The 23,474-nt window shown below is 49.9% G+C and overlaps 1 protein-coding gene across 9 annotated transcripts in view; it reads right to left on the bottom strand.

Annotated features, from left to right (window-relative positions):
- The window catches only part of CTIF (cap binding complex dependent translation initiation factor), a 283,059-nt gene that overhangs the window by 89,827 nt on the left and 169,758 nt on the right, over positions 1 to 23,474 (bottom strand). The gene's annotated exons all lie outside the window — the stretch shown is intronic.

Here is a 23,474-nt window from a genome sequence, read left to right as displayed (position 1 = left end):
AAACACTAGAAGAGGAATTCATTCATTTATTCTTTCAATACCCTTACTGCAGGCCTCCTGTGCAGCAGGCTCTGTGATACTAGGGGTACCAGCAGAGAATATGACAGACAAGTCCCTGTGATTACAGAGGATTAAGTCCATCCTTGTCTTAAAATAAGTATTTTATTCCCTTATTAGAATACGCATTAATACATTGGGGAACAAAATTAAAATGATACAACAGAGTGTACAGTGAACCCTCCTGACTGTCCCCAGACCCCCACTATGTTTTCTTGGTGCAGTTATAACCATTTTGTGAACATATTCTATGCAAGTTCTAATAAAGATATATACACAGACCTGCATCTGATACCAAGTAGCCTGTGAATGACTTTTTACCATAATAGCTCTTAAAAAGTTATATCATTTGTTAGACAACCTTTTTTAGGTACACTGACATTTCACCCCCAAACCCACTAACAAAATACGCTGTAAGAAATCGTTACGGGCTGAATTGTGCCCCCCACCCCGCCCCAAATTTGTATGTTGAAGCCACGACCTCTGCTCCCCAGTCCCTCAGAATGTGACTGCATTTGGAGATAAGACCTTTAAAGAGGTGATTAAGTTAAAATGAGTCTGTCAGGGTGAGCCTCCATCTAATTTGACTGGTATCCTTGTAACAAGAGGATGTTTGAATGTACAGGGATGCAGGTACAGAGAAGAAAAGCCACGTGAGGACACAGCCAGAAGGCAGCCACCTGCAAGCCAAGGAGAGAGGCTTCAGAAGAAACCAAACCTGCCGACACCTTGACCTTGGCCTTCCAGCCTCCAGAACTGTGAGAGAATACATTTCTGTTGTTGAGAGACCCAGTCTACGGTAGTTTGTCGTGGCAGCCCGAACAGTTACAGAAGTGATGCTCAGCATGGTGGTTTTGGGCAGACAGTGGCTCACTGAGTCATTGACATACACTTTCACAACAGTGTATCACATGGAACAAATCTGAGGTGTGCATCATGGGACAAACCCCGAACGTTTTGATTTGCAGACTAAAGGTGAGCGAGGAGGTGGAGAGGGGTGCTCTGAGACCCTTCAGTCTTGGACACAGGGGCTGCTTCTGACACTGAAGCATGCCTGGCTTCCACTGTTTCACCCTCACCATGTCTCCTCTGCCATAACTTTATTTGAAGTGCATTTTGAGAACCGGATAACTGTGACCAAGCAGGACCCTACTGTCATCTGTGAACATATGCTATTTGTAACTGCCTAACTCTATAATAATTTAAAGGGTTTTCTCTTGCTTTTGCTGACCAGGATGGGGCTGGAAAGGGAGAGGGAACTCCACTGATCTGCCCACCCCCCTTATTTTGTTCTCCAGACCTCAGAGACAGCAGCTAGGTGTTTTGTGCATCTTGTTGGTAACTCACCCTAACTGCACATGCCTGCAGTTATTTTTAGCCCCTCCTGGTTTCTTTGTATTCTGTTGTCCCAGCCTGTGCACACGCTGCAGCAAGAGGTCTTAGGCCTCAGCCTGCCTAAAATGCCAGAAGCATCTATCAGCCTGACTTTAAATTGCACAAGTGTTTCTCTGGAGCACTTTTCCACAGACCCCTTTCCTAAGCACCTTTGCTTGAGGCACAGGAATATTAGAAAAGAGTTCTAAAGCTGGAGGTAAGCATCGTACCCAGCAGAAGAGAGGGGGCTGCTGCATCCACAAAAACAAGGGACAACTTTGCAACACATTGTTACCCTGTCTGTGATCTCTATGGAAACCAGTGCCGCCCCTTGAACTCTTAGTATAAACCCCCTACCTTCTCTCCCCAGGGGGTTCACAGTCTTGGAGGCATCAGCCCACTGTGACCTCTTTTACCTGGCAGAGAAATAAAGCTGTATTTTCTACTTCATCCAAAACTCTGTCCTCGAGTCTCAGTTCGGTAAGCAGGGTACCGAGGCTGAGTTTTGGCAATATAACCACGAGCCTCTCAAAAGCTGTAAAGCCAGTGAAGAAAGTTTGTAGAGAGAAGACTTCACTTTCTAAGGCAGGAGGCCCATATCCCACTCTTTGAAAGGTACAACAGACCTTCCTTGCACTGCTTTTATGAACAAACTGTATTTATTTACTCTAAAATTGTTATTACTTATAGAAACTCAATTTTGTACCTGTGTAAACAATCACTTGGTAATTCTGTATCTGAACATTTGGGGGTATCTTGGCTTGGGGTTAAATATATAATTTTCACACTAAAATTAATAAAAATTTTTTCATTGAAAAGCTTTTCCTAAAGGGCAGGCTTTTCAGGGGTTATTGTTAAGTGAGAGACAGGTGTACAGGCTTCTTTTTGTCTCCACAGAAATGGCAACTTAACAACACACTGTATGTTACAAGTAGAAATTAACATGTTTCTGGAGGAAAATTTGAGAATTTGTTACAAAGGCCTCTAAAACCAGTAAACCGCTGGACCTTGCAGTTCCACTTGTGGCAATTTATCCAAAGGAAACATAGCACAGGGATGTAGGCACTGGGATGTTCATCACAGCAGTGTTTACAACGTGGATCAATTACCAACATGGTGGAAAAGTCCACTCCATAGCACGTGTTGTTACACATGCAGCATGGTGCTATTTTTTTAAGGCAAGTATTTATATGCATTGAAAAATCTGGAGAGATACACACCAAAATGCTAACAGTCTATCCTTGGGGGATAGGATGAGGATTTTTCTTTTCTTTTTTTATTTGTGTTCTAAATGAACATAAATTTATCTTTCTAAACTTTTTATCGTGGGATAATTCCAGATTCACATGCAGTTGCAAGAAAGCGTAGAGAGAGAGATTTTGTATCCTTTACCCAGTTTCCTTCCATGGTAACGTCTTGCAAAGCTATAGTTTAAGATCTCAACTAGGGTTTTGACACTGATATAGTCAAGATACAGAAACTTCCATCACCACCAGGATCTCCCCTGTTGCCCTTTTATAGCCACACTTACTTCCCTCCCACTCACCACCTACTCCTTAGACCCTGGCAGCAACTAATCTAGTCCCCATCTCTACAGTTTTGTCATCTCAAGAATGTTATACACAGAGAGTATATAACCCAGTGGGATTGGCTTTTTCTACTCAGCATAATTCCCTGGAGATCTATCTTGGTGGTTGCCTGTATCCATAGCTGTTCTTTTTTGCTTCTGAGTAGTCGTCCAAGGTGTGGATGTATCAGCGAGTTTAATCATTCACCCGCTGAAGGACATCTGGGTTGTTTCCAGTTATTGGTTATTGTGCATAAAGCTGCCAGGAACATTTGTTTACAGGTTTTTGTGTGGACACAGTTTTCATTTCTCTGGGATAAATGCCTGTGAGCACCATTGCTGGGTCGTAGGGTTGTTGCACATTTAATTTTTAAATAAACTGTCAAACTGTTTTTCAGAAAGGCTGTACCATTTTACATTCCCACCAGCAACGCATGAGACGTTTTCAGCCACTATTTTTGGGGTCATTTTCAGCCACACTTTTTTTCCCTCTACCTCCTGAACTCTGATGACACATATGTTAGATTTTCTGTTATGGTTCCCCAGGTCCATGAAGCTCCGTTCACTCTTTTCAGTCTACTTTTCTTGCTGTTGCTCAGACTAGATCATTTCTATTGTTCTATCTTCCACTATCTTCCAGCACGATGATTCTTCCCTTTGTCTCCTCCTTCTGCCATTGAGTCCATCCATTGAGTTTTTAATTTAACTCTGAAGTTTTCATTTGGTTCTTTGTTTTATTTTCTATTTTTTTGCCGAGACCTATTTTTTTCATTTGTGTCAAGTGTGTTCCTAGTTCCTCTTTGAAGCATTTTTGGGCTGCCTGCTTTAAGATCTTTGTCAGATAATTCAAACATTTCTGTTATTTCAGTGTTGACACGTAGTCTTTTTTTCATTCAGTTGAGATCTTCTGGGGTGTTGGTATGAAAGATATTTGGCTGAAACCTGGGTATCTTGGGTATTACATTACTAGACTCTAGACTTAATCAAACCTTCTGTTTTAGCTGGCGTCCTGTGACCTCGGTCCCGTAGTAGAAAGGGCCGTGCAGCCTCGTTACTGTGGGGTGGGGGTAGAAGCCAGGTTCCACACTGGGTCGTCTTTGATGCCCCAAGGTGGGTGCTCTTTACTGCTGGCATGGGTGAGGGTTCTGACTCCGCACACCGATACCTCCCTGGCGAGGAGGGGAAGGGTGCCTCTCTGCCTCTCTCCACGTGGCCTTCCCTGACACAGAGGGAGGGGTGCTCAGGACCCCACAATGATGACTCTCAACCCCCAATGAAGCCTCCCTGACACCACCCTGGAGGGGTTCGGGTGCCTCGTCACAGCCTGGCAAGGGTGGACTCTTGGCCCCTCACTTGGTCCTTACCGGCATAAGTGGAGTGGAGCCAGGTTTTTCTAGAGTGTTTGCTTCAAGTAGAGGAGTTACTGTCTAAGAGTTTTCTATCTTGAGAGGCTGCCCCTTTCCTGGTTCTTCGACTACAGAGGGCAGGCACTTGTTGGGGACTTTTTGCTCTGCCTGTGCCTATGGGCGTGTCTGGGTTGCCGGTTTCTCTTGCTCCAATTCTGGGATCCATTGAGGCCAAGAAGAAAACTCAAGCAAGTCACTGACGTGTCATCCCTCAGGTGCCAAGTTCCCCAGCATGTCTACCTTCTCTTCTCCACTTTTCAGAGTTCTCTTATGTTTGTATACATAATGCCCAGGGTTTTTATTTGTATTTATTTCAATAATTTAAGAATCAATGCAGAAACATCCATAGAAAGCTGAGTAGCTCCACCGAGTCCTGCCTGCCTGGTGTGCCCTGAGCCTCCTTGTTGTCTGGGTCCCTAACGGCCTCATTCTCAAAACAGAGGTCATTGTGGACCTAACGCTTTAAGTTCCGAAAGAAGGTCAGTTTGCATTCACAGCAGGGCGTGGGCACCTGGGGAACAGGGAAGAGCTGGGCGCCATCGGCAAAGTGGGTTATTGAGTCCAGTTCCTCCCAGGATCCCCCAGTTGGCCTTCAGATGGGCCAGACGCCTGAGACACAGGTCAGCTCGGGAGCTGGGTCCCTCATTCAGAGACACGCTGGTAGAGCCCGGAAGAAATTCCACGGCCCACCAGCTCGCCGTGGTGCCACGTGCCGTGACTTTCTGTAAATTCTCCCTACTTTTATGTTTCAATTGCTTTCAACTAATTGGCCCTTTTCCTTCCAGTCTCTTTGTTCTTTGAGTGTGAGTAATTTTTAAGCCCAGAGAAGAACCTTGGAAATTCCCTGGCAGATAATGCTCGATTCTCACAACTTTTGTCATCCTTATTTAGAATTTTTGTGGTGCCTGCAGCTATGGCTCAAAGAATGGCTGACCAAGCCTTTCCCAGCATCTGTCTTGAAACCGTCTGGCTTCCCACTTGCCATATCAGGGATTCCCCTCTCTCTCCAGGAACCCCCCCTCACCCCCCACCCTGCCCAGATCACTTCTCTTCACCTGGAGGAGGAAGGAGGTAATTTCTATATGGCTGGTCAAGGTCTCAGAAAGAAATCAGCTCGGCCTTACAGAGCTTCTGCTATTCTTTCTGGGAAATTTTTTGGGGGCCTGGAACTCCATATCCTGGTTCAAAAGACCTGGGAACCAGCCAGCCCTGTCAGTACAGTGATGACCAAGAAGAATGCCCCAGGTGGCTGGGCATCAGTGGATGTTCTCGGACTTACTCTGCCTGGGTGGCAGCTCCTTTGTGCACACAGAGTGATGTCTGTGGGTGGGAGGGGAGGCCTGGAGTCCACCCTCAAGGGCCCCTGCCTCACTAATGAATTCAAGAGGAGGAGGGCTGAAATGGGGCTGGATGGCAAATGAGGTTGGCTGGGCGGGCCGGGAAGAGCCAGATGCCCTGGGAAGAGGGGCATGGAGCCCCTTTCTCTGTGCCCCTCCCCGCTTCCTGTTTAGTTTTCAGGGCCAGTGACCATTGGGACTAGTGCCGGTGTGCAGGCCAATCAAGAATCTTTCTTCCCATTTTACAGAGATGCCAACTGAGGCTCAGTGAGAAGTCCCACACCAGAGGGCCTTGCCGAGGCTCTTGGAATGTGCCCCAACTGTCAGCTAGTCACGGCTCCCAGGCGTCCACCTTCTGTCTCCCACTTACCCTCAGATCCAGCCCCCACGGGAGAGAAGGGCTGAGTTACCTCTGAGGCCTGCTGTGGTAATGGCCACACGAGGCCCTCATCCTTGGCCTGAGAAAGGGCTGTGGGGGCCCTAACCACTGGAACAGACTTGGGGCTGGGCCTTGGGTTCCAACAATGGAGAGCCAGGCTCCCCTGCTCTGGCCATTCACAAATATTTGTCAGCGGGTGCTGGCTGAGCTGGCCAAAACCAGCTCCTCTCTCTTCTGTGTTTGCTGGCCCCGAGTTTCGTCGATACCTTCCTTCAGGGGCCAGCTGGCAGCTCACCACAAAACCTGTGGGTTTAGGTTTGGCTGAGCTGGGGATGAGCTGCTGTTGCTCCCGGCGGCCGGGTAAGGAAGCCACACTTGGTCTCAGATCCCCGGATGTGTGGGTCCAGGCTGGGGAGACATACTAGACATGCAGCCTTGCAGCCAACAAGGGCAGAAATCCACCTCTCTCCCTGCTTAATATGTTCTAATCTCTCTGGGGAAGTTTTCTCAGGGGGGTGGGGGAGGGAGGGGGGAGGAATGGCTTAGGAGGGAAGATTAATATTCCATTTGAGCTACTGGCAACACCTGCTGTTAGGGAAATAATGCTTTTTTTTTTTTAAGAATGGAAATTGTCAGTATGGTTTTTTTCCATCACTCATTTAGTTTATTCTTCTTCTTTGGGTTCTGAAATCAGATGTCTTGTTTCGCTCTAAGGCTGCTCTCTTTTATTAAAAAAAAAAAGTTCTCTGAAGACCACAGCTGCATTTTGGGAGGTGGGTGTAGGGAGAATAACTTCAGATTTTGTTTTTAAAAATGATTTTAACAGCAGTCCAAGCGCAGACAAACATCTCTCTGTTCATTTTTTTATTTCATAATCATTCCCAACTAGATATTCCGAGGGCCACTGACTTATTATGGTTCTCTCAATGTCGGACACTTCACCACATAATTTGTAGGTCTGCTTAAAAATTTCTGAAAGCAAAATTCCTAGGGCATTTTGGTTTTAAAACTATGCATGGGCTCATATTTCTTGCCTTCAGAGAAAGTGATGACTGCCTATTACTAGCTTCGGCGCCTCCGTTCCTGCCCACCTACACTGGCCCTGCACAGGTCCCACCTCCCCTGCCCCAGCGGCCGTGACCAAGCACGAGCTGGGGTGTGATGGACGGGGCTTCTCTGCAGCTCAGGGGCTGCTTAGCTTAGCTTGGCCTATGGGGCCCAGAAACTAGGGGGCCCCTGCCACACATGTCTGCCTCTTTTTGCAGAATGACTGGAGAACTCAGCAAGGAAAAGCATAGGGGAGACTTCCTTCCTTCCTCAGGGAGCCAGCACGACACTGACTTAACAAAGGGACAAGGATCCGAGCAGCCTGCATCAGCTGAACGCCTGCTATGCATTGGGGCTGAATTGGAGGAGGGAAATTCCCCGAGTCCGTCTGCAGGACACTCTGCATCTGGTCTGTCTGGGAGACTGCTGCCAGCTTGCAGCCTGTGTCTCTGTCCCCCTCTGTGTCAGCCCTCAGCTCAGGGGTGGCTGTGAGGACCACCCGAGCGGCAGCACAAAAAGTCTTACAGATGAGTGAGCCAAGGTTCAGAGAGGTTGCTTCGTTCCCTGCGGGTTGCCCAGCTAGCTAGCGGCAAAGCCTGTACCAGAACTCGGATCTGTGCTTCTGCTCTAAGGTACTGCTTGAAACCCTGCGTGACTGAATTTAACGATGACTTGTCCGAGTTCTTGGTGCTCTCTCTGGAGACCTGGGGCACCACTACAAAGCTAAGGACAACTGAATCACCTGGAATTGTAAATAAAACGATCATCAACACCATCGCAGTAGCAGCAGCACCGTCGTAGCCGGCTCTCTGAGTGCCAGCCCCACTCCGGCACCAGGTTCCCCTGACCCTCCGTGAGGAGCGCCACGTGCTTCAGGAACATTCCTGCTGCCTCGGACGGTCAGCCGAGCTTTGGATCCTCCCACTGCGACAGACTCTGGGGCTCTCCTTTCACTCAGAATTGGGTAGGAAATGATTCGAGACTAAGGTCACCTCCAGCCAAAGCAAAAGTTCACGTAAGAAGTTCAGTATTCTACTGCCTGGATTGAAAGCTTTAGACACCAGCTGTTTACCTGGCCAAAGGGACGCTCTGGAATGGAAGAGAAAAGATTCTTCTCACCAATTACAGAGTGAATGAAGGAAGGAATGATGAGGGGCAAGGCTGGTTCATTTACTGCTTCATTAATTAAACATGTTCTGAGATTCTGCTCGGCCTGGAGGTTAGTCAGAGATGTCAACGGGCTCGCCCCAGGCCACGCAGGAGCACTCTGAGGGAACCTTGGGGTGGGGGAGTGACCAAAGCTGTTCAGCTGCCCCCAAGGAGTCTCTCAACACCTCTCCTACACCCACCCAGACTTCGAGGCTCAGATCTGCCCAGGAGCCCTCCCCAGCTCCCAGGATGCTCCCTCCCTATCTCTGGGCTCCTAAGGCGATTATCGCCTGGCTTCCCTAGTCTCTGCCACCAAAGATGGCCTTGTGCGTTCCTCTTATGTGCCCTTAAAAGCATCCACTTCCTTCAGAAGGTCGCAAAACTTTCTCTAAACCTTCCTCGGGGTCCATTGTGAGGCTGGGCATTCATTCATGCCTGAAATGAGTCCTGCAACATGCCAGGTCCTGGGGACGCAGTGATGACTCGGACACGGGGCTGTGTCCTTCCAGAGCTTAGGATCCTTTTGGAGAGACAGACACTAATCCATTACTTACAGAAACAGGCATCTGGCTACAACCAGGGACAAGAGTCATGAAGGAAAGGAAGCAGAGTGTGGCACAGGGGCCTGTCCTGGTCTGCTCCTAGAGGCAGGGCTGGCCACAGAATTTGTGGGATCCTGAGCAAACTGACAACGTGGGCCTCTTGTTCAAAAACTGTTGATGTCATGACAATCACAGCAGAGCATTAAACCAAAGGCAGCCCTTCTGAGCATGGGTCCTGCACAGGGCACAGACCGGCCACCCGAGAAGCCAGCCCTGCCCGGAGGGCCGCCCCGAGGAACGGGGCTGGACCTGTGATCACAAGGATGCAGCGTAAGAGTAATGACGCACTAAACTTGGGCCAGCCACAGCTTTCATTAACCTAGGAGGGAGGGACCACTGTTCACCCTGTTTTACCGAGATGTCAGGCACAGAAGGGTAATTACTTGCTTAAGGCCACACAGCTTGCAAGAAGCAGAACTTGGTTTGAACTCAGGTGGTTTGGCCCTAGAATGTGTGCCCTCAACCACCACACTCTTTTGTCTCAAGGTTTTGTGGCCTGTTCCAGGGTCCTGAGGGCCTGGGGCAGCCCGTACACCACTCTTGAGCCACTGGAACCCAAATCCTGAGCTCTTGGACAAAGCTGGTGGGGGAGGGGTCATGGACTTGGCAGCATGTGGTGCAGAAGCGGGGCTAGATCTGCAGAAGCAAAGGCCAAAGGCTGAGCCAGAGGCCACTGGGAGCGGGGAAGCTGAGGCCCATGAGAGGGGAAAGCCTGGGAGGGCTCTGGACTGGTGCTCTGGGTCGAGGTTTGGAAATCCGGCCTTCCAGCCTTGGCTCCACTGCGTCTGGGGAAAACCACAGAAGCCACATGTGGCCTTCGGGTTTCCATCTGTGCTGGGAACAATCCTTTCCCCACCACAATCTCCTAGTTCCTGTGGCTGGGGCCTGTGGGGCAGGGCTGGGGGGAGTTTGAGTTTTTAGGTGGCCCTCTGGCTTCACCGCTGCACTCAAGGCTGTGGGGGGCAGGTGATGTGAGTGGGAGGAGCTGCAGGCTCCTGCCACCCTCCTCCATCCTCGGGCAGCACCAAAAGCCACAGGGAAATGGCTTTCTTTGGGGTATTAAATGGGGCTGTAAGTCTCATTCAACTGCCGAGGCATTTCTGAGGCCCTCTTCTCAAACCCACTGGAAATCCAGGGCTCCCAGTACCAATTTGCTGGGTGACTTTGGGCAATTCCCCAATTCCCCGTGTCTCAATATTCCTACCTGTAGAATGGGCACATCAACCCCCCACTCAACCATTTCCTTAGATGGGTTCCCACCTTCTCTGCATTCCTGCCTGGATCACAAGGCCTGTCTGAAGTCACAATACAATCGAGCCTGGGAGAGCCTTTGGGGAACAAAAGCACATTATAAATATGAAGTATTATTTTTGTTCCAGGGTGAATCAGGCATTCCAAGAATCCTTGGCCTCATACGTTCAGAGGCAGTGTGATGTCATGCGAAGAGCACGCGGCTGCCCTCGCGGACTGTTTCCAGGGAAAGGCCCTCGCCCTTCCGCCCAGCCCAGCCAAGCCCTGCAGTCTCTGAGTCTGGCCCATGGACCCTCAGTGCAGCCTGCTGGTGAGTCCAGGTATCCCCCGGCTACGTGCCCACCCTGGGTGTGCACTCAGAGTCTGGTGGACACCAGCCACGGATGCGGGTAAGTATCAGCTGGGATGCTTGATTTCCCAGCAAAATTGAAATTGTGGCTAAATTAACCAAGTTGTGTCCATCAGCACCAGGAAGCAAAATCTGGCCAGGACACCTTTCTGGAGCCTTGAGAGGCTGCCCGCTCCCATCCACTTTTCCTAAAGAACTGAGGAAGCCCAGCTGTGGGTGTGAACTTGCCCCAGTGCATGGCCATCTTCCATATACCTTCATGGCCAGAATACAGAAAGTGTCCAACACAGACTCCCAGGGTATTTACTGAGAGGCAATACACTGTAGTTCAAAGTACAGACTTTGGAGTCAGACCCCAGAGTTCAAATCCAGGCTCTGAACTGCCAGCTGTGCAATTCTGGGCAAGCTCCTTAACCACGCTGGGCCAGATCTTTATAACCTGTAAAATGGGGCCAAATAGAGGACCCATCTCATAGAGTTCCTGTGAGTTTTAAAGGAGGTGATGCATATGTTGTTTCAGTGTTGCATCTAATAATATTATATTGTGGGTTTTCCAAGCAACGTAGCATGAATCCATCAGATAGATACTCCAAGGAAGTAATAAGCATGAGTGCACCCATAGTGCAGGTGGGAGAAACGGGCCTTTTCAAGGCTTAGGAATCAAGGAAGTCACCCTAGATGTCTAGCTTCTGCTTCTGCTTTGCTTCTGGCCTCTAAGGGCTGTATTTTGGACGTAATTTCCCACCAAGAAAGTCTTCATTGCCAAATACTCACCACATCACCCCAAGGGAAACACTGTCCAAGGGGTTTTCCAAAGGCTTAGGGGCCACCTCCAGTGACTTCCTTACTCCAGCCTCCAGCCTGGCCACTCGGATCCACCACAGTTGGCCAACCGGCCTCAGACGGCTCCACATACAGCACCTGCTCCGTGAGATGACTGACTTCTGAGGCCCTATCGAAATAGCCCTCTTCACCATCTTAATTTCACCATCTCCACGTAGTGGAGCAGCCCTCAACCTGGATCAGGAAGGACAAAGTGGAAGAGGGAGGGATGGAGAGATAGTCCTCTAAGAGTTGGTTAAATCCCGGGTGGGACCAACTGCTGAGTCCTTAAAGTCACAGCCTGAGCTCACCTAATGGAAGAACTTCTTCAGGAGAGCTGCCTCCCAACAGAGGGGGCTGCCTGGGAAATGTAGTGAGCCCCCCGTCATTGGAGGTGTCCAAACATGCACCAAAAGTTAGCTAGGGGGCCCTCCTGTACCTAACCTGCTCATTCTGCAATCAGTACCCCCTCCACAAAGCCCTATGGGTTTAGCAGCACCCCAGCCCCCACCCCCAGGATCCTCACCTGGAGACGCAGCATGATGCAGTGACAACGTGGAAATCAGACATATGTGGGTTCACATTCTGGTTTTGCCCCTGTCTAGCTGGATGGTCTTGGACAAGCTACCTAAACTTCCTGCCCCTCAGTTGTTTTATTAATCAAATGAACCTCACAACCAGAAAATAGGCGAGGGGTGGAGCTGAAAAGATGACCACAGGGCAGAGGGATTAACTTTGCCCCCTCACGCCTCTGCCTCTGGCCGGCCCTGGGTACTCGGGTGAAGGAATGATGGCTTCGTTATGGGAAGCGGAGGATCCCAGGGAAGCGGAGGATCCCAGGGCAGCTCCTGAGCTGTTCCGGCTTTGTGGGCTGCGGAGCACTGCCGAGCCTCCAGGCTCTCTGGGGAAACCCTGCCAGCTACCGGCCCGCCTCCCTCCGTCAGCCATCACATCCTGCCACCCTCTGGGACAGCCTCCTCCCTCACAGCTTCATTACTGACAGGTTTGCTCTGTCCCTGAAGGGCTGTTTTTTCCATCCCGGGAAGAAGAGGAAATGTGAAATGGAGTTAGCTGAAGTAGGGCCTCCCTCGGGCCACATTTTTCAGCCAGGGCTGGTGGAACTGACAAGTCCATGGCGAGGCGTCACAGCGCAGGGAGAACCGCCCAACAGGTTCAGTAACCTCAGACCCCAACCCCCACCCGGTCGTCCTGGGACACGGCTGCCCAGCAGGTGGGTTCTTGGGCTAGAATCTTCCCAAGAGCAAGGAGACTTGTAGCATGGTGCTGAAAACCTTCAGCCAAGAGTCTGTCTAGATATATGTATACAGGGACATTCAGACAGGTGACAAGGACTTACTCTCCCTAGCTCCCACAGGCAGGGTCCTGACGCTGAGAGCAGTGAGTTTAAAATCAACCAGAGACTCTCCCTGACAGCAGAAAGACCACCAGTAAAATTAGAAGGAAAGATGGAATTAGAAGATCACTGGGCAACCACCATGGTAGCAGTTGTTTTAAGCAAGAATCATCAATGGAGGTTAGTGGGTGAAAGTTTGAGGAAAAGCTGAATATTGGCACAGTCTCAAAGTATCTCCCCACAAGCTATTTCTTAATGACAAAGGGAAAGCTCATAATTTTACAATGGAGAATCTTGGCGGATACTGCCATAACCAAGCAATCAAGGTCAACATCACCAGTCCTGGAGTGAAGGGACAGCATGAGTGTGCTGGTATGAGGCACTGGGAAGAAAACAGCGTCCCCCAAGTGCGAATAACCTGAGTCTGATCATGAGGAAATATCAGAGAAACCCGAGTGAGGGGCCACCGACAAAAAACAACTAGCTGTCCTTTAAAAAAGTCCATGAAATACAAAGACAAGGGAACTGTCCCCTGATTAAAAGAAACTAAAGAGAGATGACAATTGAATGTAACCCATGAGCTAGGCTCACTGGAGAGAGATGAGTAAGGACTGTGGTATTAAGAATAACCACATTGCAGCAATGTTAGTTTCTCGATTTTGATCATTTTACTGTAGCGATGAAAAAAAATGTGTTTATAAAGAAACACACTGTGAAGTATCTAGCAGTGAAAAGGCATTCTTTTGGCAACTTACTCTTACTCAGGTCAGAAAAAAAAATGTATACGAAAGAGAGAAAGATAAAGTAAATGCAGTAAAATGTTAGTATTTGAGGAACCTGGGTGAAGAATAGACGGGGAATCTTTGTACTATCCCTGCAGCTGTTCTGTGCATCTGAGGTTTTGTTTTTGTTTTTTAATTTTCTTTTCCTTTTTTTTTTTTTGGTGGGGGAAGGAGGTAATTAGGTTGGTTGGTTTGTTGGTTGGTTTATTTATTTATTTTAGAGGAGGTACTGGGGATCGAACTCAGGACCTCGTGCATGCTAAGCGTGCGCTCTAGCAGTGTGAGCTATCTACCCTCCCCACTCATCTGAGATTTTGTTGAAATCAAAAGTTTTTAAAAACGAGTAGGATCCTCTTCTCTTAGAAGAGAAGAGAGAGGGCATTCTAGAAGAAACTCAGACTCAACAAAGCTTTGGTAGCAATTTTTCTTAAGTCAATTTCTTAAGTATCTGGCAAATCAAATAAAATACAATAAAATTGACCCCAGAAGGTGCTGCTTCACCTAGCAGCTGGCAAAACTGCGGAGGTCTCTCACTGTAGGGGTGGCCCCGCCAGAGGTGAACACAGAGCTCACTGTCCATTTGAGTCCTTGAGACCTACAGAAAATTTCTCAATGAGGCTCAAGCATCTGGGCTCCAACTGAAGGACAGCAGCCAAACTCCTACAACCCTGGGGCGCAGGCCTGAGTCGACCCGTGCACCATCACAAGCAAGTCAATTTGCCCTTCTGGGTAGTAACTGGAGCTTCCCAAAGCAAGACTCTGTTCCCTAGGGTGGGCCTCTCTGGCATCCGCCAGGAGACCTAGCTCCTCAGTGAGTGAGAAAAAGAACATATTTTTACACTTATTTTTATACCTGTGGAAACTGAGGCAGTTTAGTGGGCTGGCCACAGCCTTACTCCACTTTTTTAGACTTAAAAATGCCTATCACACTAATATATCATCTTGCAAACACACTTAGGACTTAAAAAAATTGTTATTTTCTTTTTTTAAACAATTTAAAATTTTATTTTATTTTTTCACCTTAATGGAGGTACAGGGGATTGAACCCAGGACCTTGTGCATTGCTGAGTTCATGCTGTACCACTGATGTATACCTGCCTCCCAAACATTTTGTTATTTTTGATGGTATACAATAAAGATATTATTTTATGTAAAACACAGTTTTTAGATTAATATGTCATTGGGAATAAATTGTAAGGTTCATGTTTAATATGATCTTTAATAACACTATGATTAAAGGCAAAATTTTACCTTCCCACTTATCAAGTGATGTCTTCTCCTTCACTTATTGTAAATGAGTTATGAAAGCAAAAGCATAATTTTCTACAAAGAAATTTCAAAATGACATATTATCATTTCATTGTGGCTTTGGCGCCAGATACACGCTCACGCGGAGGCTGAAGTCTGACTATATAAGGCAATGATATATAAGAAAAAGAAACAAGAAGCAAAAACTGATTTTGAAGCCCACTGTTTGGAATTCTCAAATTTGAGGTTTGTTTAATAAAAAATCAGCTGGTTTGTTTTTGTAATTTTCTTGCTTTGTTTCTAAATGGCGAGACGTGAGAATTTTCAGGAAGCGCTTACAATCACTTCTGCTCAAATAGCAGGGCGTGAGCGGGGAGGGTCTTGACTCCGGGGCTCAGAGTCGGGCTGCCCGCCAGGCTCAGGGTCTCTCCAGGCCCCGGGAGCTGCCACACGGGGATTCCGACCAGAGGAACGGGGCTCCGGGGCCGAGCAGAGCACCCGAGGCGAGCGTGCAGAGTTATTACCACTTGTATGTTCCTCAGGAACCAGCCTTTTAATATCAGTGCTCTTTAATGCTTCCTGCCTTTAACCAACTGTCCATTACGGGTACAAATTAAATATTTGACTAAGAATAAAAATCATTTCAAACTGCGTAATGGTTAAAACCACCGAAGTGGCTCTCGGGCTGCTGAGTGATGAACTGGCCGAGGGGCTGGGTCTCGGGCGCGCCCCTCTCATGTGTGGTAAAGTCACAGTCCACACCCACGGGCAGGGTCTCACACTGTGAGCTCCCAGAGGTGAAAAGAGACCCCTGGCATGAGGGTAAGAGCACAACTCTGGGGCCAGCCAGGCCTGGGTTCAAGTCAGGGCCCTGTCATCTCCTTGCTGTGTGCCTTGGGCAAGGCTCTTACTGGTCTGTGCCTCAGTTTCCCATTTGCAAAATGGTAATGAAAGGGGTACTGCCTAGGGTTCTGAGGGATAAGTGAGCTTCAGTTGGCCTGGTACTTGACACAGAGCAAGGGCTCGGCAAGGAGCCCACGCTGCTGCTGTCACAGCTTCACTCGGAAGCAGCAGCAGTGACAAGTCAGGACTCTGGATGAGGTGCTCGCTCCGTGTGTGAGCCCAGGAGACACCTCCTTGGGAACCCCCAGGTTCCTTGCAAACTTGGCATCTTCCATGTGACCTCAGGTTTGCAGCTCCAGTGTGGGGTGTTCAGAAGGGTTTGAATTTTCCTGCTGGCCCCTGGGGGAGTCTTAAACTTGAAAATCCACTGACAGTCTAAGCACGGTGCTCTGACATGCCAGTCCCCCTTCCCCAAGGGTGTCCATGCCATCCCCCCACTAGAACTCCCCCTTCGCTCATCTTTTTGCCTCAAAATACCTTCTCATGGGTTTTGGTGCTGAAGCAGGGGAACTGCCCTGGTTGCCTGGCGCAGGGTGAATGCAGCTGTCCCTCCGGTCTTTCCCGGAATTGATGGGAAGTATCAGTGCACTCGCGGCCTCTGTCCACAGCTCATTCCTGGACAGTGGTGGTCCCTGCCAGGTCACTCCAGGAGGTGTCAGGCTCCACTGGAAACGGATGTTTAGGTTCTCACTGTGAGGGTGTGGGAAGTGGTCTGTGACGGGGGGACGAGGAAGGTGTTTTGGAGGACTCCCTAGGGGACCCTGGTTGCAGTAGCCATTCCCTGTTTCTCGGTCCCCGTCCTGTGTGGAGGATGGCCCTGAAGGCAGGTGATGGGGAGGTGAAGGTGGCATAGGGTTGGGGTCTCTCAGCACAGCCCAGCGAGCCCATTCCTTCCCAGTGGGCAATCTGGTCAGAAGGGGAAGTGATGTGATTGAGGTGCTGGCAAAGCTCTCGGGCAGGGCTGGGCCCAGGGGTTTTACACTCTCATTTCTGAGGCACTGGGTACCCTCTGCCAAAGGAGAGGAGGGACAAAGCAACCGGGGATGCTAGCTGGAGAGGTGGGCCACCAGGTGCCACCCCAGCTCTGTGGCTGCTGGCTGTGTGCCACTGGGTTAATGAAAACACCTCCCTGGGCCTCAGTTCTCTTTTCTAACAACAACAACAACAACAACATGATAATGAATAATGCTTGAATGGCACTTTCTATGTCCAAGGCACTGTTCTAAGAACACAGATTAACTCAGTCATTTCCACAACTTTGTGGAGTGGACAGAAACATTATCCTCATTTTACAGCTGACAAAACAGGCAGAGAGAAGTTAAGTAACTTGCCCAGGTCACACAGCCAGAAAGTAGGAAGCTGGGGAGAGTCCACGTGAAACTTCTGGACTTGGCAGAGGGGTAGGGTCTAGAGAAAATAATTTCTAGAGATCTGTTAACATTGTAATGTTTCTCCAACCTGTTAATAATCTTTTCATGGTCTGTTTTTGGCTGCCCCAGGCTTCCAACGAGCTGAGCACAGCGGGGAAGAAGAGGTGCAGGGAGCTGGACCTTCCAAGACCAGAGCTTCTCCGCTCTCTGGGGACACAGAGGAACAGTCAGGCAGGCCACGGGCGAGGACTTGAGTGGCTACGATGCCCTGATGGGTGGCAATAAAACCCTTCCCGCTCTGGTCACCTAGGCATAAAGTGTCACAGGGAAATGGCAGAACAATCAGCCTGAGCCTGGGGGGTGGGGCCTGGTAAGACCAGAGCTGGGTGGGTTTCTGGGAGGGAGGGAGGGTGGCCCAGCAGGGGAGGCCCAGACATGGTCAGGGAGTGGGGAGTGGTCTGGCGGACTTGAGACATGGGGCGCAGGGGCAATGAAGGTGGGGTGGTGGGAAGAGATGCTGGAAAGTTAGGTTGGGGCCAGGTCTTGGGGGCTCTGGAGGCTGATGGTGGAGAAAGGGCAGGAATTTTGGTTCTGGTGAGAGGAAGCTTTCTCTGAGCCTGGAAGCTGGATGGTCAGAGCTGGGCTGGCAGCCAGGCCAGGGAGCGGCTGGGTCGCTGGTGGCTGAGAGGGGTTGCAGGAAGCTAAGCCAAGAGAAAGAAAGGGAGCTGTAAGCGAGGACCGTCTGGCAACCTGCCTGAATGCAGGCCCTGGCTCTGCCTCTGATGCACTGCGGGACCCGGGGTGAGTCATGTCCCTTCTTTCTGCCTCAGTTGCCCCACCTGTAAAATGTGCATATAAAAGCACCTACCTCAAAGGGGCGGCTGTACTGACAATGTGTGTTGATGACTGTAGAGCCCTTTGAACAGAGGACGTGCTAAGAATTTATTAAATATGATGGGCATGCCTGACATACTTGGAGACATATCAGCAGGAAGCAATCTGGGCCACCCCAGATACCCAGGCAGACACAGAGCGGGAGGGGGAGGAGCAGACAGGAGCATGTGTTTAAACCACCAGCATGGCTGCCTCCCATGGTTCCTTAACTGAGGGATTAACTAAAGGCATCTGTGAACTTTGAAACCATAACTCATCACTGAGCGGTGCCCCCCATGGGGCTCTCAGCTTCCTGCCGCCTCTGACACCTGCTCTCTGCCAGGCCACCGTTTTGGAATGCCCCTCATCCAGGATGGGTGAAACACCCACAGTGGGGACTAACTCCCTCTCCCATGAGTGGCAGTGATTATTCTGTGACTCTTAACATTGAAGAGCCCGAGTAGAAGGTTAGGGCCCAGGCCAAAGAACGAAGGGGCAGAGCCAGGGCCAGGGCAGGATGGCCTGTGGCCTCTCCCACAGTGTGACAACAGGCAGAAGGAAGGACCTTTGAGACTAATTGGAGACTTCCCACCAAGGCCCATCAAACAGAAGTCTGTCCCTTCTGACGCTGTCACAGGCCACAGTGAGTGGGCGTGCTTGCCTGGCATCCAGCTCAGGGGGAGGCCTGTCTCTTCAGACACCCATCTTCCTTCCATAATCCATGTTGACCTAGGCTAACTCTGCCCCACAATTCCCTCTGCCTTTCGTAGGCTCCTAAGCCAGGAGGAATCACATCTATGTGACTGGTGTTGGGAAGTATGAGGAGTAATTAATACTATCCTGCTGATGTCATTCAAGGAATTGCAACGTCAGGTGCCAGGAGGCGGGAGGAGCCTGAGAGACAGACAGGGTGACCAACCAGCAGGCCTGCCGGGGCTTCCAGGGGTACGAGCTTCCCATGCTAAAGCTGGGACAGTCCAGGGTAAACCAGGGCAGCTGGCCCCTCTAATTAGAGACCGGGTGACTCAGTTCCCTTTGTTTGGGAAAAATGGAGGTCCCAAAGGCTAGGTGGCCGGCTCTAGCTTCCTCATGGACTTAGGGAAGGACAGAGGGTCCACCCAGGTCTTGGATCCCAGGCTCGTGCTCTTCCCACCACACCTTCATGACATGAGACAAGATGACACTGGGGCAGCCAGGGTAACATCTGGCAAGGTCCAGCCCTCCCACCACTGGAGGGCACATCAAGGAGCACATTTAAGGCTCACCTGTGACAGGGCACCACACAGGGAAGGCACCCAGGTGACACGTCAAGGATTTTTATTTGCGATGATCTGGCTTAAACTGAACTTCACTTCCAGAGAAGGCTCTGCATAGGAGTCACCATGAACCATCCGCTAGGGCCTTGCTTGAGGCTTCAGTCCCATCACCACCCGTCTACCGGCGGCTGATCAATGACCCCGGCCTGAGCCTGCCTTATAAAGGCCCAGAGTGGACGGTGGGAATTGGCACCTTCTGCTTCAAATCTGGGCACTGACGCTAGTCTCCCTTGGGTGGTTTAACAGACTAATTTCTGGGCTGTGGTGGAGAGATCTTGGTGGGAAGGCACTCCGGAGAGCTGGCAGGACTGTAACAGAGCTGCTGAAAGGCCCTGAGAGGATAAAGTGAGTAACCTAGGGCAGGGCTGGCTACCCCCTTGTCCATCTGTTCATTTATTCAATAAATGTCTACTGAGTTCTACTACAGGCAGACAGGGCTCTCGACACTGGGGATGTGGGGTGGGGGAGCAAGTGACAAAAGCCCTGCTCTTGTGGAGCTTATCTCTAATGGGGAGATACAGACAGTAAACCGAATAAATACATCATGCAGAATACCAGACGGCATTAAATTCTATGGAGAATATGAAGCCACGAAGGGGGACTAGGGGCGCTATTGGTGGTCGTGGGGTACCCTGGGAGAGACTGCACTTTTATTTATTAAAAAAGTTTAAATTGAAGTATAATTGACTTACAATATTATGTTAGTGTCAGGTGTACAACATAGTGATTGGATATTTTTATACATTATAAGATGATCACCACGATAAGTCTAGGTACCATCTGTTCCCTTACAAAGTTATTCTGATTCTATTGACTATATTCCCTATGCTGTCCATTACATTCCCAAGACTTATTTATTTTATAACCGGACGTCTGTACCTCTTACTGTCCCTCGCCTATGAGGGTTTATACTTTCAGATAGAGTGCTTAGGACAGATCTCACTGAGATGGTGCCACTGAGCAAAAACTTGAGGGAGGAGCCATGTAAATATCTGAGAGCAGAGCAATCCAGGTAGAGGTGACAGCAAGTGCAAAGGCCTGGTGGTAGGACCTTGCCAGTGATGCTCAAGGTCCCCAATAAGGCCAGTGTAGCTGGAGTGCAGACTGAGGAAGGTAGATGATGAGGTCAGAGGTGATGGGAACCAGATCACCTGGGGCCTTGTAGACCACTGAGAGGACTTTAGTCCTTACTCTGTGAAATGGGGGACTCTGAACAAAGGATTGACATTTAAAAAGGCTGAATCAGGGAGACCATTGGGGTTATAGGAATAATGCAGGTCGGAGCCAATCATGCCCTGGGCCAGAGGAGCAGGAGTAGAGGTGGTATGAAGCGGGTGGATTCTGGACCTGTTTTGAGGGTGGGACTGGGAGGAATTACAGACTGGAAGTGAGTGGAGAGGAGGAGAGAAATCACAGATGTCTCCAAGGTTTCTGGCCTCAGCAACTGCAAGAAGACTAGGGGAGGGCAGGTCTGAGGTGGACAGAAGCTCACTCTTGGATAAACTGAGTTGGAGAAGTTTCAGAGACACCCATTGTGGGACGTTGAGAAGGCTGGAGGGTACAGGGGCCTGGAGCTCAGGGAGCTGGTGACCTAAGGAGCCTCCTGGACACCCCAGCTCAGGCAGCCTGACTGTTTTCCCAGGCTCACAGAAAGGTTTGTTTTCATTTCAATTTCATTTTTATTTATAATTATGTAAAATATTTACATGGGTTCCAAAGTCAAATCTGCAAAACAAGGTGTTTAGCGATGTCTGCTCTCTACACCCCCACCACCTCGCCCTTTTCCACCGTAAATAACCACTTAATTGGTTTTATGGTTTATCCATCCATTCATTATCTTTAATCTATATTTATATCTGCCTTTTAGGGAGAAAAGTAGCACTCTGCATATACTTTTTCCACTTTGCTTTTCTCAATTAACATTATTTAATGTCACTTATTTCTCTCTGCTTTTTATTTTTAGGGATAGATTTTATTTTTTGCCATTTTTATTTACCTATTTTTAAAATTGTCTGGACCAAGGTGGTTCAATTCTGTTTTCTAGCAAGCACCACCACGCTGGGTTAGGGGCAAAACAGTCCCTAGAAGTCCATGTCTAGCGGCTTATAAAAGAGTGAGTTATTCTGGGGTTTCTTCTTGTTCTGAACTTCTGAACTCCCTGATTCCTCGTGGTAGGCAGGCCAGGGCCTTGCCAAACGCTAGAAGTATCAGGGCAGAAGCAGGAGACCTAGCTTACAGTTTGACTCTGCCAATGTCAAGTGTTTGACCTCGGGGAGCTCCCCCTTCACGCTGCAAAATGAGAAGCCTGGATAAGATGATCTGTATGGGCCTTGGAGTGGACACTGAGGGTGAATCAGAGGACCAAGTGTGGAGGCTGACCCAAACCTGTTCCTGGCAAACTATGCAAGTGGTCAACTTCTTCTTAGGAGAAGGAGGTAAAGATAAATTCCATCGTGCAGCAGCCTCAGCGCCCATCACCGGCTTCTCTGTGCACGGCAAAGGGCTACTGGGTGATGTGGAGTCACGAGGTGGGTCCTGGAGACAGGACTGTGGGCAGGAGGTAGGAGTGCACGTGCAAAGCAGGGGGTCAGCAGGGAGCAACCAGCTGAGCAGAGACAGATTTAGGGAGTTCACAGATGTCAGTGGGGTGGAGCAGCAGGCGGCCAAGGAACTGGTCAGGATGGCAGAGGGCCGATGCTGCCTCAGGGGTAAGGCAGCTGAGCCCCGACGCTGGCCTGCCCTGACAGGAGGCTTCTGTACACTTCCTGCCGGAGGCGGGACCAAGTTACCCGCCCCAGGAAAGCCTTCTAGAGCCTGGGGCCTCAACTGACCAAGATGCTGCAGGTCCAGAAAGTTCCTGACGCATGACAGCTGCTTTTATTCTGTCTTCTACAGAGAAAATTGCAAACTGAGAGCTACCCATTCTATGTATTTCTCCTTCTCTCCCAATACCCTCTAACAACTCACACCAGCAAAGGCAAGAGGCCAGGAAATAAATATGCCCCAAAGAAAAATCACTGGAAGAAAAAGAGCAAAGCTCTGAGCCATCCCAAAGTGCAGCCCGGGTGGAGCTTTCTGCTAAGCTGCGCATCACGTATTCCAGCCCAAAGTCCTCTCCCAAGCTTCCGCCCACAGCTCTGACTTCTCTTGAGTGTAGCCGGAGGCAGACAAGGCCCCAAACCCCAGGGATGTTGTGGGATCTGCTGAGTAGTCCCAGGGAGTGCCAAGAGCAGGAGGATGGCCAGCTTCAGAGCCTGGAGACACACAGGCATCTATCCAATCCCCTTCACCTTCCTAATCCCGGATATGAAATACATAATCACCCCGCTCATTACCCACAGCCCCCGTGGGGCCACGCGGGAAGGAACGTGGGAGAGGCATCCACTTTCTGCACTGACTGGGCCTTGACTCAGTGTATCTTGGAAGAAGAGGAAGTCTAAACGCTCCCACCCAGGGGTGGCTGTGTAATTGCAGGTTTTCACTAACACTCAGGGAAGGAAGAGTTGCTGCTAGGGAGAAGCTGGGGAAAAGGCTTCGTGGCAACCTTTCCCAGGAACAAGGCCATCCCAACTGCCAGACCACCCTGGCGTGCCCTTTCCGACTCCTCCACTTCCCCTGACATGTGGGATAGTGACCAGCCCAGCCCTTCCCAGAGGCTGTCCATCCTCCCCTCCACAAGCATGCCCGGGGTGTTTCCTGTCTCGGCCCATCCATGGGCCAGAGCTCCCAGGGAGGACAGCAGGTGGAAAGGGAGCACCTATGCCCTCTCATCTGCCCTAAGCACCCATGGGTGGGACGATGTCTCACATTCTGATCACGACCTGTTTTGATGGGGAAACTGCATCGCCAGCAAGCCTTCTACAGACTCCAGCCTAAAAGGATGAGAATTGGGCACTGTGACTCAAGACAAAAGGCCGAGGCTTCCTTGGAGGTACAGATTCTGTTCAGGTACCCTCTCCTCCCTCCACAACATCTCTACTCCCCCAGCTTCCAGTCTCATCTCCTTCTCTCTGACATGAATCTTCCTCCTCTTGCCACCCACCACATGCCACATGACTTCCAACCAGGTGCCTTGGCCCCTGCTGCCCCCTCCAGTGACGTCCCCTCCTAGCTTGGACCTCTGCATATAATGCATTGAGAGATGTGTCTGTAGCTTGGTGCACTGGATCTAAACTCTTGGCTGGCTTTTCGTGCCTTCCACAGAGGACCCTCCCTGACACACCTCTGTCTTTGGTCCCTCGGTGTCCTCTGCCATCAGGAACCCTGCCCACTGTCCCTGACACCACAC

Source organism: Camelus bactrianus, chromosome 30, assembly GCF_048773025.1.
Source record: "Camelus bactrianus isolate YW-2024 breed Bactrian camel chromosome 30, ASM4877302v1, whole genome shotgun sequence".
Classification (NCBI taxonomy): Eukaryota; Metazoa; Chordata; class Mammalia; order Artiodactyla; family Camelidae; genus Camelus; species Camelus bactrianus.
The sequence above is the reverse complement of the archived record's forward strand: the minus strand, read 5'-3'. Positions and strand labels throughout refer to the sequence as shown.